Here is a 20,231-nt window from a genome sequence, read left to right on the forward strand (position 1 = left end):
ATGAATACACTGTAGCCGTCTTCAGACACACCAGAAGAGGGCATCAGATCTCATTACAGATGGTTGTGAGCCACCATGTGGTTGCTGGGATTTGAACTCAGGACCTCTGGAAGAGCAGTCAGTGCTCTTAACCACTGAGCCATCTCTCCAGCCCCGTATTTGATTTTTATTGAGAGTTCCTGACTTAGAGACCTTAAACCCCCTGGAATTTCCTGGTTAAAGCTTCATCATTTTTGTCTCATATGAGACATAATAAACACCTTTGGGGGCTTCTAGCTTTGTACTAAGGAGGTTACAGTAGAATAGGGTGAAGCTTCTAGACAGCCTGGGGGTCAGTCATCAGAAAAGACCACTGGGCTTGAAAGTAGGAGCCATTACGCAGGACCCTGAACTTCTGGCTGGCTATGACCTCCATGTTGATTTTGAACCACAGTAGCAACATACTTTTTTTTTTTTTTTTTGGTTCTTTTTTTTGGAGCTGGGGACCGAACCCAGGGCCTTGCGCTTCCTAGGTAAGCGCTCTACCACTGAGCTAAATCCCCAGCTGTCGCGCGCCCAACGTCTCGCCAGCAAGAACGACGCGTGGACACCAGGATCTTTCTGCAGCAAAGCGTTTATTACATCTTGAAGAGGAGAGGCCCGAGCCCCAGAATGGCGCTGCTTATATACACCCTAGCGCAGCGTGTCCATGCCTGATTGGTTGCTTACCCATGATCTCACTAGGCACGCCCCAGAGTGGGCAAAGACCTGGCACGAAGGCACTCTTGCACATGCGCACAGTTAACTTCCTGAAAGGAAGTCGGCTGGTGCAGCGGAGGCCAGCACCATCTTGTAATGGTGAAAGCTATCCCAGCTTTCCACGTGGGGCGCAGTGGAAGCCAGCGCCATCTTGTGGTGGCGAATGTTATTGTGGCCCTCTACATCTCCCCCTTATTGTTTTATTAATTAATAACAGTAAATTATTGTCTAGGCTGGTCTAGGTCTCTGAAGTTACGTCCATCTGCTGTGGCTCCTGTCTTAGGTCGTTCCTCTATGTCACAGCCTTATCCGTCGAAGGGTAACCCTATCGCCACCAGGCCCCGTGTCTTAGATTGGTCTGTGCATGAGGAAAGTTGCCCGTCTCTGGATACCGCAGTGCTGTGTGACAGTAACTGTTAAATGACCTAGGGCAAACTCTATAAAAGAGGCCAGCCAGAAGATGAGTTAGTGGGGGAATCATGATCACCCTATCACGTGCAATGAGGAAACCTCAGCGATGTGGAAGGGCTGATCAAAGAATCATTGAGTCTCTCTCATCCCAGTGCAATGGATCCACAGATCCATGGGGTGCAAGAGCAGAGAACTCAGATACCGACTAATTTTTGAAGATAGATAACCAAATTTTAGGGGAGGCCCCTAGTTCAATGGCCACAAGTGCTTGAATGATAACGGCCTTGTCACGTTTCTGTTGAGATCTGAGTTTGCAAACCAACCATAGCATGAACACTAATCCACAGCATAGGGCTGCACCAAACAGAGCCACTCCTGATAAGTAGTGGGCACCTCATTTGGTTCTCTACAGCTGTTACCACCAAGGGCTGTAGTCAAGCCGCTCCTATAATAAAATTTTGAACTCCCAATTGTTAGCAACTACTCCAGAAAGTTCACCCACTGTGTTTATCTAACAATAGATTTGGGGAGGATAACTCTAGACACTGCAGACACAATGTCTGCAGCAGTAATGGCTGCTACAATAGCAGTGAAAGTGTCAAGGTCTTTTCCAGGACAGTTCAGGATCAGCCATTCTTCTCTGGAACAACCAGCAGGCAATGGAACCATGTCTGAGATCTGCATAACCAGGGCAGAGTTCCCCAGTCCACAGCAGCTTCACGCAGATGGCATTCCTGTGAAGCTACAGACTACAAGATGACAACACCAGTTAAGGCAGCAAGAGTCACCAGGGGAATGAGGGGGGCAGCAACGGCTGGAGTCCAGTCTTCTCCAGCAACCAGCAGTGCACAGAGGGTCAGAGAGCAGGCCACAGTGGGACGGGACACACGCAGCGGTAACACTGACTGCAGCAACGCCAAAATCTCTGTGATGACAAAATGTGAAGGGGAATCTTCTATCTTCCTCTCAGGGCAGGAATGACTCCAGGGACCCGAACCACGAGAGCTGAATCTTCATGCTCCCAGTATCAGCAAGTCTCAGCAACCACCTCTGGCAGCTGGCATACTCTAGTAGCATCCTGTAGAAAAAACACAAACATTCCCTCTTCCCCATATAAAATATCTGGACAGGATCATGTCAATATGTGGATCTTTCTATTTCACCTAGGCAGAAGTATGCCTAGTTGTAGGGTGCCATAAACTTTGGCATCCAAATTTTAAAATTGAAATAAAAGGAGCATTATTTAGCATACAGGGATAACTCCCCCTATTTATTTATTAAGATATAAACTGTCTAGTATCATTGTCCTCCCTCGTTAAGGGGTCCAGGCAATCTAGTTTGAGTTCTTAAATAGTGGTTCTTAACCACTAAGCCATCTCTCTAGCACCTCACAAACTTTATTTACCTAAACATAAGCATTAATTAGAAATGTCAAATCTTGTAAATATTGTCCAGATTCAGTCGTACTAGAAATCCCTGAGCTGGCAGGGTGAGGCTGGGCGTTGAAAGTAAGCAACTGGAGTCTTCCTCTTTTCGTGAGGGTTTTTTATCAACTCCATTACCATTTTCAAGGAGCTGGGTCTATGGTTTTGTTTAGTTGTCTGAGCCAGAGCACTGAAAGGACAGTGAATTGTCAGACAATTCACACTGAAATCATCACTCACTGATTTTATGTAGAAAACCTGCCTCTAATAAAGCATTAAGTAATTGTAAAATTTGAGGGCTAGTAGTATCTAAAAAGATAAAACCTTTTAATCAATTGTAAACCACAAGCCACACATTGGCTATCAGTATATGAATTGAAAGCTTGATTTTTTAACATTTAAAAACAGTCGCTACAGCATGTAATTTTGTTTACAGGAAATACAAAAGCATGCAAAGAGTAAAATTATCAATTTTGCTCTTATCAGTATTTTGTAATAACCAATTAACTGTTGTTTGGAATAAGATATGTTTTACCAGGTTTCTTTTCAAAATACTTCTATGACTCCAGTCCACAACTCTGTACTAACACAGCTGAAGCTTTATCTCCAATGTGCATAACAAAGACCTAAGTCCTCTGGTAGGGTGAGGTACTTAGCCAATTAACATATCCTTAGAAGCGTCAAATATTCTTATCTGGAGTAGTGTAACAGCTATTCCCCAAATATTAAAGCTCATTATGAGAGCAAAGGTTTGTGGTAAAAATTTCCATATACATTGAAAGATTTAAGTTCTAACTTCTTACACTGAAGAAGCAACAAAATTACATAATATAAGGCTATTAGCCATTTTTAATGATATCACTCTATGGGCTCTCTAAAACTGTAAGCAAGCTCACGAAATGAAAACTCAAAATCAATCCTCTAAATCTATCTTGAGATGGCAGTTGGAGTAAGTAAACTGGCTGTAATGTTATCACAAGTTCCAAAACCTCATCAATCCTTCGTAAATCTTGTAACAATCTCTACCTGTTTGATTTTTTCTTAATTAAAAATAAGTTTGAGTTAGTCAATGTAACACTGGCAATCCTAAATCACAATCTTTAAGTTCTCTTTGTAACACCAGAACACAGCCACAAGGTCACCTGAGTTCTGAGTACGTGACTAGGCAGCTGTCCTTAGGGCAGTGGAATTAGCATCAAAAAGCAGATACAAAGTTTGACTGCCAATTCCTATATATGAACACACGATGGCATAGTCTCTAGTACCTCAACAAAGAGACATTGTCCTAAATTCTTTTAGAAGCCTGGTTCCTAGAATAAGAATTCCATAAAAACATTACCTCAATTTAGACCTGTTTCCCTAGGTTGGCCCATGTCACATGTTATCTAGAATGACTCCATCCAGATTACCAGCTTTATGTCAACTTTTTGTTACCAATATTATACCCTTTTAACCGTATCCAATAACTTGAAAGCCAATAGTCCATAACCAAGGCAAGTAGAGCATATTGATACATTTAAAACCAATGAGAAACAAAATTGAAGTGGCTACACATATCTTTAATATTTAGACCAAACACCATTTTTACCTTTTTAGCTATGATTTTAAGAGAAGCACCTTGTCACCTGTTGAGTCAAATAATAAGTCAGGGATCTCTCTAAGAGAAACAGCTATCAACTCTTCTATCGAAGAAGCTGAGAAGCTGTTGGCGCCTTTAAGATCAGCTCGTGTAGATGCTTAGCCTTCTCCAGCTAACCTAGACACCTGGCTGTAGGTACAGGGCTCTAAAGGCCTGATTGAAACTGCTTTTCATTCATTTGTTCCTTTTTGAAACGAGTTAAAACCAAGTCAAGGTGTGAACGACCGGCAGATAAAGTTTTTACCATTTTTTCTTTTGAACATGAAACATAAAACATTTAAACAATGAGAAACGAAAACCACAGACATACACTGACAGACATGGGGACATCCTGGTGCACCAGGGACAAACAATAGACAAAGAGGGATAAAACCAGATGGTGTTCATGGTGACTATCCACTCGAGTGGAGTCGATATGGACGATGGATTGTCTTAATTCCTGGACTAGTCCATCAACATGTTGAAACCCAATTCCTGTAAGATACTGAGATATATTATCTGAGCAGCACGACTGACATTCGCCAATGGTATGGAAGTGAAACACAGTTCTGAGTATTTTCACTCACAACCCAATTACATTAACTCCATCAAGCTGTGCATGGGCATTGAGATGTCCTTTTGTTTGATTCTCCTGAATAAATTTTCAGGCGGTCTGCCTCTATCAAGCCTAATCAGTATGACTCTGCAAAGCTTATAGAGCCTGATCACACCTTTTACCAGCACAAAGACAAAATTTTTCTCCCAAAGTACTGTGTTCCTTTTATCTCCTTTTCTTTTCGTTTTTTCTTTAGAGACCTTTTCTCCCTCCGACATACTTTCTTGTTGTTCTGTAAGGACCCTCTGACCTGTCCTAACGGCTGTAATGGCTTCCCACACAAAGAAAAAAATAAACAAAATTACCAGCCTTGCCCACAAAGGATTCATAACTTTCGGTTTCTTCATAGTGGCTCTCCACCTAGGCCCATATCTTTCTTCTTCATAGCGAGCTGCCTCATCTTCTAAATCCTCTTCCTCAGAGGGGCTAAGCTTGTCTGTTTCTGAACTATCAAGCCCCAAAGCCTCTAACTCCTTTACCGGATAAAGGCTTTTCCTTTTCGGGGCTTTCTCCTCCTTTCCCTGTTTCTCTCCCGGGGCGTCCTTTCCCCTATCTCTCGCTTCCTCGGATCTAAAGTCCTTGGAAGGGCCTTTTTTCTTAGGTGCACCTTTTCTCTTTGAGCTCTTTAATCTTTCATCCCGCTCTGTTTCTGACATGCTGTATCAAGACCAAACATGCCTCTCAGAGCTTACCTCTCGACCTTCAGTTCTGGACCCTCTCCGCGAACAGAGGCTCTCCTCGGTGCCAGCGATGGTGTGGCATTTGTCCCGGGTTTCGGCACCAAATATCGCACGCCCAACGTCTCGCCAGTAAGAACAACGCGCGGACACCAGGATCCTTCTGCAGCAAAGCGTTTATTACATCTTGAAGAGGAGAGGCCCGAGCCCCAGAATGGCGCTGCTTATATACACCCTACCGCAGCGCGTCCATGCCTGATTGGTTGCTTACCCATGATCTCACTAGGCACGCCCCGGAGTGGGCAAAGACCTGGCACGAAGGCACTCTTGCACATGCGCACAGTTAACTTCCTGAAAGGAAGTCGGCTGGCGCGGCGGAGGCCAGCACCATCTTGTAATGGCGAAAGCTATCCCAGCTTTCCACGTGGGGCGCAGTGCAACATTCCAGGAAAACTCTGGAAGTTCTAAAGGGTGGCTGGTTAAGATCAAGGAAGTCAACAACTCAAGAGTGTCAGGAATTCCCTGAAACTGACCAGATGTACAAGTCCCTCCTTCCCCAAGTTTATAGAATCAGTAAGTGCTGCCAAGAAGACAGACAGCCTAACTGAGCTGCCTTAAAGAGATTCTGGGACCTGTTGAGCTCCCTGCAAGCTGTGCAGAGAGCTCCAGGGTTGCAGCTTTCACAATCTGTCTCCAGTGGTGGGGGTGGGGCTTTTCAGTGATGAGGCTGTGTTTGAATCATCCTTCCTCCTGTAAGTAACCCCTCATCCATATTCTGTTAGCAACCCCAATAAAGTTAAGGCTTACCAAGTTGTTCTTTGTTTACTTTTGTCTGCTGTGGCTTTCCTTTCTGAGGTGAGTAGGTGTGTGTGCTGCATATCCCCAGGGAAATCTCTCACTCCACACAGTTCACTTGGCACCCTCAGATGATAACCAACAGAGTTCTGTCTTAAAAAAGGTGGTAGGGAAGGGCTGACACCTGAGACTGTCCTCTGACTTTCCGTTCATGCACACGCATATATTCACCTGCGTTCACAAACACAAATGCACATACACATATGTAAAAAACACACAAATTCAGGAAAAACTAATTTAACAACAGAACAAGGCACATCTCTTGAAATGGGGGCAATGATGCTGTCCACGCTGGATTGAGGCCATGGAGGTGATGCCCACAGCTATGATCCTGACCAGGGTTGGGTAGAGAGCTCTGCAGTGAAGACGTACAGCATGGAGAAGGCAGAGGTGACCCCAAAATTCCCCAGCATCACCAGGCCAATGGACACAAAGTTATAATCTGGAAAAGAGTTGTAATCATTTCAGACGGGGTACTCCTAGAATCAACACTTGATTTTATTATTTTGCTGCAATGCAGTGGTCCCCACATTAAGTACTGAGGGACAAGATTGTCTTCAAATGTCCTAATTGCTAGGCTTGGTCAAAGATGGAGGACATTGGACTTTGAGCTACTCTTATTTTGGATTATTAATTTACCTGCGACCTCTGTCCATGTGTCTTTTATTTATTACAACAGTTTCATGGCAAGTCGTTAGTTGTTAATACTGTTAAGCTTAATCTTTAAAGAGGGGAGCGCAGTCCTTTCCTTCCTGGTTTTTGTTATTAAGAAACACAGGTCTAGCAGCTCAGTGGTGCATGCTGTTTACAAAAATAAATTTCCATTTGTGTGTGTGTGTCTGTGAGCGCGCACGTGTGCGTGTGCATGCATGCCTGCGCGTGCACGTTCACGTACACATGTATATGCTGTTTGGATACTTTTGCATGTATGTAGTCATGCAAAGCTAGAATTACAGATGAACTATAGTTCCTGACAGCATTTATGTGGGTTGTGGGATCTCAATTCTTGTCTTCATGGGCTTTAATTAGTGAGCCATTCCCAAGCTCCTGGTTCATACTAATAATACTAGCTATTAATATTTCACTGGCTGAGGCAGGAAAATTACAGATTCAAGGCTAGCCTAGGCTATATAATGAGGTCAAAGTTAGACTGGGCCACTTAGCAAGACCTTGTTTCTTCATAAACATGAACGAAGGGCCGAGGATATGGCTCCATAGTAGAGTACTTGGCTAGAGTAAGACCCTGGGTTTAGAACTGCAGGGGTTAAAAAGTTAAAGAGAGGGGCTGGAGAGATGGCTCAGTGGTTAAGAGCACTGACTGAGGTCCTGAGGTCCTGAGTTCAATTCCCAGCAACCACATGGTGGCTTAGAACCATCTGCAGTGGAATCCAATGCCCTCTTCTGGTGTGTCTGGAGACAGCTACAGTGCACTCAGATATATAAAATAAATAAATCTTATTTTTTTAAAAAAGTTAAAGATAGACAAAAGAAATAATGTTATTTGTGTATTACAATATATCAATACTATATCGACCCGTATTTTAAGAATAGAAGAAAGTTACACACTAGGAAAAAAATATATCCCCCTTTGTGTTACTTTTGGCTTTGGAGTTTTTTGTTATTGTTTAATCCTACTGCACCACCCATCCATTTATTTGTTTGTTTGCTTATTTATTTATTTGGGCAAATATATTTCAGGGCATGTATGTGTTGAGAGAAAGAGATGCTAGAGTTGGTCCTCTCCTTTCCTTAAGATTGAAGTCAGTTCATAACCTTCCTTCACCACAGGATTTGGTATTAGTGATCATGGCTCTCCTAGATCATTTTAATGTTGTAAATGTCCTGACCTTATTTTATTGCTGCTCAGCACATAAACTATTCCTAGTGCACAGTATGACTTTTCATCGCATCTATACAACATGCAAGTTGGCCTTTGAGAAGACCACAGGGAGGAAGTTGTCATGGGATCAAATAAAAACTTGTTCCAGTTTCAAAGTGCTTTTGTGTATGTGTGCACCCTGCATGTGTGCATGCAGGTGGGTGTGTCCATGTATGTGCATGCATGTGGAGGCCAGAGGATGGTCTGGGCGGGGGGTGGGGGTGGGGAGTCATTCCTCCTTCGGCACCATCTACTGTTTTTGAGAGACAGGGTCTGTTTAGTCTGGATCTCATCAAGGAGGCTAGGCTGTGGAATTCTCCTGTCTCTGCCTCTCCTGAGCTAGAACCATAAGTGTGCGGTACCACAGGCAGGCCATTTTACGTGAGTCCTGGAGGTCACACTCACCTTCATGCTGGCAAATAAGCAAGTATAAGATAGAACTGTCACCCCAGCCTCCCAGTTCAAATCCCTCAACAAACTGCAAGAAAGTCTGTAAGTTGTACTTGAGGCCAGGCCCCGGCTACAAAGAATGACCTTAAGTGTGGGTGTTGAACAGAACTACTGTTCAAACACTCAAGAAGTCAGTGTGGTCCCTAAAAGAACTGTGACTATGAAAAGTGCTTTTCATTCTGGGAGGATACTAGTGTCCCAGCTGTCACCTGTTTATTAGGGGCAAAGGCTGGTCAGGACACTTGTGTCCTAAGGTTGTCAAGCAGTCAGGGGGGAAGGCAAGGGTACTGGACCACCTGTGGAATGTTTCTGTGGCTTCCAACAGCTTCTCCGGTCAGTAACTACCCCAACCATTCTAGTGTGCTACGTACATCTGTCTTTCTTTGAATGCTAAAACACATCTTAAAAGTAATTAGTACATTTAAGTTATAATGGATTCTTTTCGTTGTTTCGTGTTTTATTTTAAATCTGTGGATGGGTGTGAATGCATGCGTATGGTAGTGCCTGTATGTGACAAGAGACAACCTTGTGTGCTGGTTCTCATCTCTCGCCTTGTTTGAGACAGTCTCTTATTTGACATTGCACATACCAGCCTGCGTGACCTGTGAGTTTCTGAGGATTCTCCTGTCATTACCCTCCCTCTTACCGTGGGTATGTGGGATTATAGACATGTGCTACTGTGTATATGTGAGTGCTTGGGATCAGAATGTAGGCTCTCACGTTTGCATGGCAAGCAGATTATTGCACGTGTGTGTGTGTGTGCTTGCGCACACGTGTCCCTGCACACATCACAGCTGGCGAGGAAATACACCACAAGAGGTAAGAAGGGAAATTCAGTTGTGAGCCTGTCTTAGTTGATGCCGGTTCAAACTTCTGGAGAGTCTGACCCCAGGCCGTTTATTGTAAGGTCATTTAAAAACAGTACACTTTGGACAGAAGCTTCCTGATGTAATACAATCCCCAGGTCACAGGAGGTCTAATTCCACTGAAACTCAACTCAAAGTACATGTGATCATGAAGATGGGTTCTAGAGCATAAGGTCCTGGGATCAGGTGTGGTCTCTGAGATAGCACAGAAGTCAGCAGGTTATAAAGTACATGTGACATCTCACCTAAGGATGGGTTCTACTGACTGAAAAACAAAGTTAAATAAAGGTCTAGGGGAGAGAGTCTGGGATAAACATTCTGCAGTATTTGGGTGAGGTCTGGCTCTGCAGATAGCAAAGGTCACTGGGCCACTCGCAGCCTTCTGGATGGAAAACAGGTATCTGCTCCTTTGAGGAGACAACTATGTGTGATTGACATTCCTGGTTTCCATAGTGATCTGTGGACACAAGGGCCTTTGTACTTCCAACACTAAATTATTCACTAAATTATCTCCTCAGCTCCTAATTTGTATTTCTCTGATGCTTTTAGCTATTTTCCTGGGTCAATCTTGTTTTCTTTGTCAGGTTATGCTTAGAAATGTCTTCTTTTCCTCCCTTCCTTCCTTCCTTCCTTCCTTCCTTCCTTCCTTCCTTCCTTCCTTCCTCCTTTCCTTCTCTCTTCTCCCTCTCCTTCTTGCCTTCCCTTTTTCCTTCCCTCTTTCTCCTTTCCTTTTTCTCTTCCCCCACCCCTTTCTCCAGGGCCTCATGTAAGCCAGGATATCCTCAATCCTGCTACGTAGTAAAAGATAACCTTGAGCTGCTGGCCCCTACCTCCATGTGGTTCCTTCTTTCCTTTCTGAAGGGTTTAGGTCATCACTGGCCTTGGCTTTCAATCATTTGATCAACTTGGCATTGCAGAGATTTCTCCACAGTCCATGTGTGTCCTCCTTCCTCTGCCCATGTCTGGGAACACATACCACTGCCTAGTCTTTTAATGGGAACTTGGGGCATAAAACAAATACCCTAAGCCACCTGCATCCTCAGCCTGCCCGCCTTAGAGGCATGGATCTGTGTTTTCAACTTGCCTTGATATCTGTTGCAACATCTCAAGACTAGATGCTTGTTTGGTGGAGCCCGGTGAGGCTGCACACTGTAGTCTCTGTAGAGTTTCTTCAGCTGTAATGCTAACCTCACTCTTAGCAGGCAGGAAGCACACAGCTGCCATTTCCCACCCCACTCTACTGGCCGGTGCTTTTGCAAGTCTTACCCTCAAGGCTGAGGTGTTCAGGAACGAGCTCTATTGTTTTATATTATAGGAAGATGGAAAGACTGTTCTTTAACCTTCGGTTCACTAGTTTTGGCCTCTGGCTGCCCTTTGCCTGGGGCAGCCTTGTCCTTGGTACAATGTACCCATTGTCAGTATCTCTTGAGCTAGTCCATGGGTGACAGAAGAACACTCTTAAGTAAGGATGAGTCAGCCCTTTGCAGTAGGCCTTCCTTGCTGAATTCTGGGGGTTGAGAATCAGAGGTACCTTTTGGGTCCTCAGCAGACACCTCTTAACCTGCGTATCGACTCCATGATTGCTTCCCCTGTATCTCTTCCTGCCTCTGATAGAATCATAAGGTCTAAAGTTGAGTATGTTTTTTTGTAAGTATGAAAACCTTAGGCCAACGTGACAAAAGATTACAAAGGTCATTCCTCTGTAGAGGCACAAAATAACCCGAGTCTTAAGAGAATTCCTGGTCACAAACTTCTTTCCAGATCAACCCATTAGCTTAGCAAGGAGGTTGTAGAAAGGGTGTGTGAGGATCGTGATAATGGCAGAGGCTCCTCTCCCTGCAGAGCACCGCTCTGCTCTTGTATGCCTAAGTGTTTGTGTTGGTCAATATTATCAGTCACTCGACAGCACCTAGAATTACCTGGGAGTTGATCTCTGGGCAAGCTTGTAACCAGTTTCCAGATTGAGTTAACTGAGGCAGGGAGACACACCCTAGTGTGACTGGACTGAATACACAGAGAAAGCGAGCTGAGAACCAGCACTCTTCGTTCTCTGCTTCCTGACTGTAGGCGCCATGACCAGCAGCCTCACATTCTTGCTGCCATGGCTTCCTGCAGTGATGGACTATATCCCTAAACTGTGAGCCAGGGCAGACCCTTCCTTCCTTGAGTTGATTTTGTCAGGCATTTTGTTAAAGCAACAAGTAAAGTAACTGATAAGGGATTTCTGTTGGGAACTGAGTTGTGTGGAATATGGCTGCCTTTCCTTACGGATCCTCAGCCGGATAAATCATCATAATAGCTAGCTCTTTAAAAACTATCTCTTGCCAATCAGTAGTGGTGCACGCCTTTAATCTAAGCACTTGGGAGGTAGAGGGAATGGTCTGTGTGAGTTTGAGGCCAGCCTGGTACAGAGTAAGTTCTAGGACAGCCAGGGCTACACAGAAAAACCCTGTCTTGAAAAACAAAAACACAAAACACAAAGCTGTCTTTTGAGGGCCAGGAGATTAATAGTGTTAGTTGCTCTTCCAAAAGACCTGGGTTCAGTTCCTAGCACGCACATCGTAGCTAACAACTGTCTATAACTCCAGTGTCAGGAGACCTGAGACCCTATAATGGCTGTCCCAGACACTGCATTGTACATGGTGCATGGGCACACACGCAGACAAAACACCCATATACATAAATAAATAAAGTATTTTTTCAAACTCCAGTGAAATAAGAAACAAACTAAACCTGAAGGCATGTTTGTTTGTACTGGGTAAAGATTATCCTTGCATTATTCCAATGCTGATTTCTGTGCCCCCAGACCTTGTTGAATTCCAGACATGACATTGTCATGTTTATTCCAAGTATCTTCTGTTCCAAATTTGTGCACACATTGCTCTCCATTTGTCCTCTGACTTGTCAACAAAAGCTGATCAGCCAATCAGCTGGGCAGAAGAAAGAATAGGGCCGGGCAGTCAGGGAAAGAGGGGAGAGAGAGAGGGAGAGAGAGACAGAGAGGAGTCACCATGAGGAAGAAGTCCTAGAGATATCATGGGAGAACACACCTGGAGCCCAGAGAGTCAGACCAATACTAAAATGCAAGTATCTTGGAGATTTTGGCTATGAACTAGCCAGATCAGTTTAGAAGATTAGAATAGATCGATGACTATCCAGTTACTGAGTTGTAAAGGTAATTTAATAAATCTTATAGCCTCTGTCTTATTCATTTAGAAGCTAGTTAGGGATGGAGGGGGAAAAAACTATCCACTTAAAAAAAATGCGTTTACATTAACCAAGCCAGAAAAGGTCATCTTTGCTGAATACTAATTCCACCTCTACATACTCTTCAGTCTAAAATGTCGCTGCTGGTAAACCCACAACATGGGAGGTAAAAGCAAGGAGAGCGAGGAGAAGGCCAGCCGAGCCATCCCCTCAGATAAGGCCGAGGGGACACTGAAAGATCCCACGCAGAGAGACCCTTACTCAAGTCTTGGGAAATCGCGGACCCCAGACACAGAGAGACCATTTTGGATGTAATAAGCAAAGGCGAGGTTTATTACAGAGACCTATTACAGAGATCTCTGGGCCGACACGTATCCCGCGCAGGAGACAGAGGTGTCAGCCCCGAGAGGCTGGGAAAAAGAGTATTTAAAGGCAGAGGCTGTGAGCACCAGGGGGGGGGGGGGGATGTCAAAGGGGAATGCACCGCAAGTTACAGGATTGTTTTATGGCTCCAGGAGATAAGGGGATGCCAGAAGGTTTTATGGCCCCCTGGTTCTTGGAACAGAGCTACTAAATCAGGAGAAGGGTAGGGTCTTTAGGTCCTCATTATTTTTAAAAGTTTGTCAAAATTGATGGAGCATTTGTATTTGAAACACCTCTGGTTAGGCTTGGGCTGCCCCGTTTCTTGGAGTGCTCTCTGCAGGACACAATGGCTGAAAAGCACAAGTAGGGGCTTATCAGGGTCTGGAGGACATCTGGTTAAAGTATGGCCCTGAGTAAGCTGGGGGGATGTCTGTGGATGGTTTATGGGTCAGTCCTCGATAGCCTGAGCTGGTTTTTGCATTCCTTTTCTTTATCTTTATGGCCTGCTATTCCTGGCGGCAGGGCTTAGCCCTGAGTTTGTGGCTTTTGGGGCTAACTCTTTTAATTTTATATTTCTAAACCTAGAATTCGTATAATTTTCTTTTCAGACACTTGTCAACTCCTGTGGCTGTATGACAGCTGTAGAGAGATGTCCTCCTAGTCAGGTAGCCATCACAGGCTAACCAAGATGTCTAAACTGTGAATTCCACAGGGTGACCAAAGAAACCTTTATTACCGTAACCATGTAAGTGGGAACGGAGCAGTTCAGCAAAGTGAGTTATTTCTAGAAGGCTGGAGTTTGATACAACAAAATAAAACCAAGATGTAAGAGAGAGAGAGAGAGAGAGAGAGAGAGAGAGAGAGAGAGAGAGAGAGAGAGAAGAAATGAATAACAGCCAGGAATCTCTTTTTGCTTTGTTCAAACAGAAAAAGTAAAAAGGGGGAAAATCTGACGGGGGGGGGGGGGCTGTGGCTAGTATTTTATTTCCGTTTTTAAGGAATCCTTTCTCTTCCCAAAGCCTCCAGTTATTCCATGGTAAGACTTCCACAAGGTGACAGAAAAAAAAAAAAGACCCAACACTTGATTTCCTTAGTTAAGTAAGTTACGAACTGAGCAGTTCAGTCAAATAGGTCATTTCTAGAAGACTGGGTTTTGATGCAATAAAATTAAGCCAAAACGAATTTGGGGAAGTGGAGCTTGTGGGTAGCAGGGATGGTCCTGTACTGTGGTTGAATAGTGGAAGAGGTGGGGATGAATAGCAGAGCCAGGAACCTCCTTTTGTCTTGTTTAAAGATGACAAAGTAAACATGGGAAATTCTCAAAAGGAGAGCTGAGACAGGAGGACCACCTGGAGCTAGGAGCTCAAGACCAAGCTCAAGCTCAGGTCAACTCAGCAGGACCTAAGCTACCGCTGAGCATAGCTGCAAGGCAGAATGCTTGCTTTCCTGTACAAAATCCTAGGTTCCATCCCCGGCATTGCAAAACAAACATCATCAATCAACCCCACATAAGATTTGTATGCAATCTAGCTACGTCTCCGCGTCTGTCTCTGGGTTATTTATAATACCCATCGTAACGTATATCCTTTGCTGGGTACTCCCCTTGGGTATGCCAAGCGTGCATTCTTTCCCTGATCTACCAACCACCAGCCTCTTAACACCTAGTGAAATGCAGAAGTGGTGTAAGAGTGGTTGTAGCACACTGTCCAGGGGATAACAAGGAAAACAGCCGGAACGTGCTCAGGGCACTATTTTCTGGTGCACCTGCCCCCTCACTGAGATGCAGAAAGTGCTGGCAGTTTGGAGGCCCCAGGGCAAGCTGCAGCAGAGAACATGCAGAGGCAGCTAAGTGAGCAGCTTATCTTTGGGTGAGGGGGCTGCCTGCCACACAGCAGAGGGCTGGCCGTTGTACTCACCACCACAGGGGGACACAGAACAGCCCAGGCAGTGTCAGTGCCAGCAGCAGCATCCTCCAGTCTCGGATGAAGTATGCAAACAGCGGCAGCACCATGTAGCCGATGGCAAAAAATGTACAGACTCCTAATGTGGAGAAGAGGATGCGAACCGACTTGCTCAGGATTTCAGTCCCTGTTCAAGACGATGGGCAGGCAGTATTAGCATTTCTGCTCTCTTCGACATCTGCTTTTTGAGGCTGGAGTCTCTTCTTTCCAATGCTGGGGATTGAACCCATGAATGTCTGGCAAGGGTTTTGTCAATGAGCTATACCTGAGCCCAACATCCATTTGTTACAGCTTTGCCTGGAAGTTGGAGTTCGAGCCCTACCCCTAAGGAAACGGTGTCCTGATCCCTGTTCTATTGCTGGGAAGAGACAGCACAAGCAAGGTAACTCTTATTTAAAGAAAAGCATTTAATTGAGTGTTTGCTTAGCCCATCATCATGGCAGGGAGCATGGTGGTAAGAATGGTGATGGATCAGTAGCTGAGAGCTACATCCTGATCCTAAGGATGAGGGCAAGTGAACTGGGCTCTTGGGACCTCAAAGTTCAACCCCAGTGACACATTTCCTCCAACATGGCCACACCCAGTCATTCTAATCCTACCAGAGAGTTCCACTCCCTGGTGATAAAGCATTCAAGTACCACAAAAGAAGACATTGGTTTGTGGCCCAAGTAGCGATTTCAGGGCGTGCCACGGTGGAGTAAGGAGGGGCAGGGTGGGCAACGTTGACAGAAACTCAAGATTTGGCAACTTCAGGAAGGATGGGGCTTCAGATTTTTAAAGCTTGGATTAAAGGTCATTTTATGTCACAGGACAGTCAGGCCAGCCGCCATGGTTTGAATAAGAGTGACTCCTGTACGTTCATATATTTGAATACATTGTCTCCAGTCGGTGGAGCTGTTTGGGAAAGTCCAGAGGGTTAGAGGTGTGTAAAAGGGCATCGGGACTGAGCTTCCAAAAGACTTGCATCATCGCTAGTGGGCCCTCTGCCTCTTGCTTATGGATCAAGAAGAGAGCCCAAGGGGTTGGGGATTTAGCTCAGTGGTAGAGCACTTGCCTAGCAAGCGCGAGGCCCTGGGTTCGGTCCCCAGCTCCGAAAAAAAAAGAATAAAAAAAAAAAAAAAAAAAAAAAGAAGAGAGCCCAGAGCTGTTCCTGCCAGCATGCCTTTGGTCAACCATCACAAACTCTAACTCTATGGAGCTCTAAGTGTAGAGGGCATGAGGTCTTCATGCTCACAGATAAACACCGGAGAACCAGGAATGTTAATCACCCAGGGGTGTCTCTTCAGTGTAGGAAATAAATACCTGTTTTCCACCTAGAAGCCTGGGAGAGGATGTTGTTACTGATCCAGTGACCTTTGTTATCTGTAGAGCCGGACCTCGCCCCAGAATGTTTATCCTAGATCTCTCCCAGTCAGGAGAGCACATCCTTAGGTGAGATGTCACATGTACTTTATAACCTCTGACTTCTGTGCTATTTCAGTCAGAGACCACGCCTAGACCCTTAAGCTCTAGAACCCATCTTCATAGTCCCATGTACTTTGCAAAGGAAATTCTATGCAGTTATACATGGAGGGTTATTGTATCCCTGAAATTAGAATGACTATTGCCTGGAAACTTTTCCAAATCGTACTTTGTTGAAATATGCTTACAATGAGCCACCTCACAGCAGGCTCCTGAAGTTTGATTCGCCGTAAGTCTAGCTGAACTGAGTTTTCTTTTTCTTTTTTTTTATTTTTCGGAGCTGGGGACCGAACCCAGGGCCTTGCGCTTGCTAGGCAAGCGCTCTACCACTGAGCTAAATCCCCAGCTGAACTGAGTTTTCTTTTCGCCTTTTCAAGGTTCCCTTCCCTGTTTGCAATGATGCTGGAAGGGACCCCCACGTGAAAGCCCAATGACACTCTTTCTTTTATAAGTTGCCTTGGTCATGGTGTTTTATCACAGCAATGGGAAGTAACTAACACAGCTACCTTCTGACAATGCTGTACTTTCAGAGGAAGTGTGAGACATGGAGACTGTCTTGTCCAGGAAACAAGAAGTGGCTCTTTTAAGACACTGTGTGGAGTCAGGCTGTGGAAGGCTTGTCCACAACTCTCATCTGTATGTGAACACTCACTGGCCCATAAGACAACAGTGGCTCTCCCAGCTTTCAGGACACCCCCTGTCCTTGAACTCTGAGACATGACACTCGGAAACCAGCTGCCTCTGGAGTTTCCCAGAGCTGTCAGCCAGCACTGGAGCAGCTCAGAAGGCTTGTTTCTGTACTGCTTTGGGAAAACATTCAGGTTCTAGAATCAATGAAAAGGTTAATTCCCAAGATTGAACATTTACCATTCCAAGCATTCTTACCCAGAGCGGGGAGGATAAAAGTGCAGGGACAGGCAGAACTTCTCAAGTGAAAATCTGCTGGGTTCAAATCTGGCTTTGAGGACCTCATTCCCCCACTCCACCCCACACCACCCCCACCAAAAAAAAAAAAAAAAAAAAAAAAAAAAAAAGGCCTGGAAAGTAGCTATTTTATTCCTGAAACACCAGGGGGCGCTGCTGCGCCACAGGAAAACCAGCAGCCACCATGTCTGTCCTTCCACCAAGTCCTCCTTTGCAGGAGCTGCCTGGGACTCCGTCTGTTCTGGGACAGATCAGTGACAGTCTTAGGCCTTCAGATCTTAACACAAGTGTTATCCCAGAACCTAATGTTATCAGTTTCCCTCTGAGCCCACTAGAATGAGAAGGGTGGGCCCAGGTAGACAGGGAGCCCTGTGTCTGTAGACACACCTAAGCTCCAAACTACCCTTGACCTGGCCCTCTTCTTCTCTACCCTGCATGTGAGGCCATGGTCACGTGGGGAGAAGGGAGGGCTGGGGAAGGCAGTGCCAGAGCTGTGGGACGTGAGGGGGCTGTGGCTGCGGCTGGGTGGCTGAACCTGTGGATAAAGTGCTTGCCGCACAAAGATGAGGAAGTGAGCTCAAATGCCCAGGACCTGCCTAACAGAGCTGGGCACTATGGAACACGCCTGAAACCCCAGTGCTGGTGGGACAGAGACAGGAGGCCCTCTGGGGTAAGTTAGCCCGAGAGCTCCAAGTGTAATGTAAGAGCTTGTGCCAAAAAGTAAGGTGAATGCTAGCTGGTTGGCTCAGTGCCAAGCTTAATAATCTGAGTTGATTCTCAGAACCCAGCATGGTGGAAAGAGAAAATGAACTTTCACAAGTTCTCTGTTCTTCACATCCGTGCACCCTTCCTCCACTGACATAAAAAACAGTTTGAGGAACAATTGTGAAATATGCCTTGGTGGTTCCCTCTGGCCTGCACATGCCCACACTCCTGTGCTCATGGTTACATACATTCGTGCATGTGCCTGTGAGCAAACACACACACAGGAAACAAAGAAACATGTAACGTAAAAGTTATCTGAGGACCAACTGCCTGGCACATCTGTCGTTGCTCCTAACTGGACTGCTCTGGCTTCTCCCTTTGTAGGCCACCAACCTTCTGCCTTCATAGCCTAGATCAAGGACTTCATTTCCCTGTTGTCTCTCCCCAGGATCCCCTGTCTGAAGCTCCTGGCTCCTGAGAATGTGTGGACCGCCACCCCAGGAGGACTTTAAGATCACTGGGCAACTGTCCTTTCTCTCAGGCATTAAAATACAATGTGTGAGTCAGGCTACAGTGTACCCTCACCTCTGGTTTCTTGAGACAAGGTTTCTCTGTGTAGCCCTGAAAGTCTTGGACCTAGCTCTGTAGACCAGGCTGTCCTCAAACTCAGAGATCCACCTGCCTCTGCCTCCCTAGTGCTGGGTGGGATCAAAGGCATGTGTTACCAGTGGCTGGAGAGAATTTTCTCAACATGCATGAGGTTCTGAGCTTAATTCTTGCACTGGCTAATTTTATGTCAACTCAACACAAATTAGAGTCACTGGAGAGAAAGGGGCCTTGTAGGATGATGTCATTACACAGGTGAAGGCAGGTACAAGACAGAACGAGGCCTGTCATTGGCAAGAAGGAAGGATGGGCGGGAGAAAACTTTTAGTGAGGAGGAGACTGGAACTGAGGAGAGAGAGAAGCAGCCAAGAGAACATGGAGACGGATGTTAAAATTCTGTGTACATTTAGAGGTTGTTATGAATATTTTTAAGGGATGGATGTGTACAGGGCTTTGTATGTCTAGGTGGGCAATTGTATCTTATCAATTAGACCAGAGGTTATTGTGTTGTGTGTTCTTTCATGTGGTGATTTAGTTGAATTCAAGAAAGTATGTGGTAGCTGGAGACACTGGGCCTCCACGGAATTGGGATGTATATTTCTGGCATGGTAGCAACCTGCCTTGGGAACTAGATGGGTAGAGAGATTGCTGCCAGGCTCAGAGAGAGGTCATCGGCAGTGTGATATGGGATAGAGCAGAGCGGGTGAGAGGCTTTGCTGACTGAGATGAAGATGTCTACCAGATATCTTGGGGCACTACGGTGCTGGATCTAGTGGAGGGTAAAAAACAGCCTTTTTTTAAAAAAAAAAAATAATTTTACAGCAACAGGGCCTCAATTGAGAAAATCGCCTTAATAGGATGGGGCTGTAGGCAGGCTTGTCGAGTACTCTCTAATTAGTGATTGACGTGGAAGGGCCCCTCCCATGTTGCCTGTGGCCACTTCTAGGCAGGTGGTCCTGGGTTCTATAATAAAGCAGACTGAAGAAGCCATAGAGAGCAAGTCAGTAAGGAGCGTCCCTCCCTGGTCGCAGGTTTCTGCTTTGTTTGAGTTCCTGTTCTGACTTCCTTCAGTGATGATGAACAGGGATACGGAAGTGAAAGCCAAATATACCCCCTTTTTCCTAACTTGCTTTTGGATGGTGTTTTATCACAGCAATAGAAACCCTAAGGCAGCTCCCAGTGCTGTGATGATGATGATGATGATGATGATGATGATGATGATGATGATGATGATGATAACGACGATGACGATGACAACGATGATGATGACGATGACAATGATGACGACGACGATGATGACGATGATGATGATGGGCTGGTGAGATGGCTTAGAAGGTACAGGAGCTTGCTGCCAAGCCTGGCAACCTGAGTTTAACCCCAGGGACTCCTATGGTAGAATGCAAAAATCATCTTCTGTAAGCTGTCCTGTGTCTTTCATGTGTGTGCTAATTCATATGAGTGCACCCCCAG

At 45.3% G+C, this 20,231-nt stretch overlaps 1 long non-coding RNA gene across 1 annotated transcript; it reads right to left on the bottom strand.

Moving 5' to 3' along the window:
- Positions 1-4,469: 4,469 nt before the first annotated feature.
- On the bottom strand, positions 4,470-15,596 carry LOC148002869 (uncharacterized). Its single transcript, XR_015631624.1, has 3 exons — positions 15,021-15,596; positions 6,292-6,510; positions 4,470-5,647 (listed from the first exon to the last, which is right to left on the bottom strand). It is a non-coding gene; the product is annotated as an uncharacterized LOC148002869 (long non-coding RNA).
- Positions 15,597-20,231: the final 4,635 nt, after the last annotated feature.

Source organism: Rattus norvegicus, chromosome 10 (genome assembly GCF_021556685.1).
Source record: "Rattus norvegicus strain SHRSP/BbbUtx chromosome 10, alternate assembly SHRSP_T2T, whole genome shotgun sequence".
Classification (NCBI taxonomy): Eukaryota; Metazoa; Chordata; class Mammalia; order Rodentia; family Muridae; genus Rattus; species Rattus norvegicus.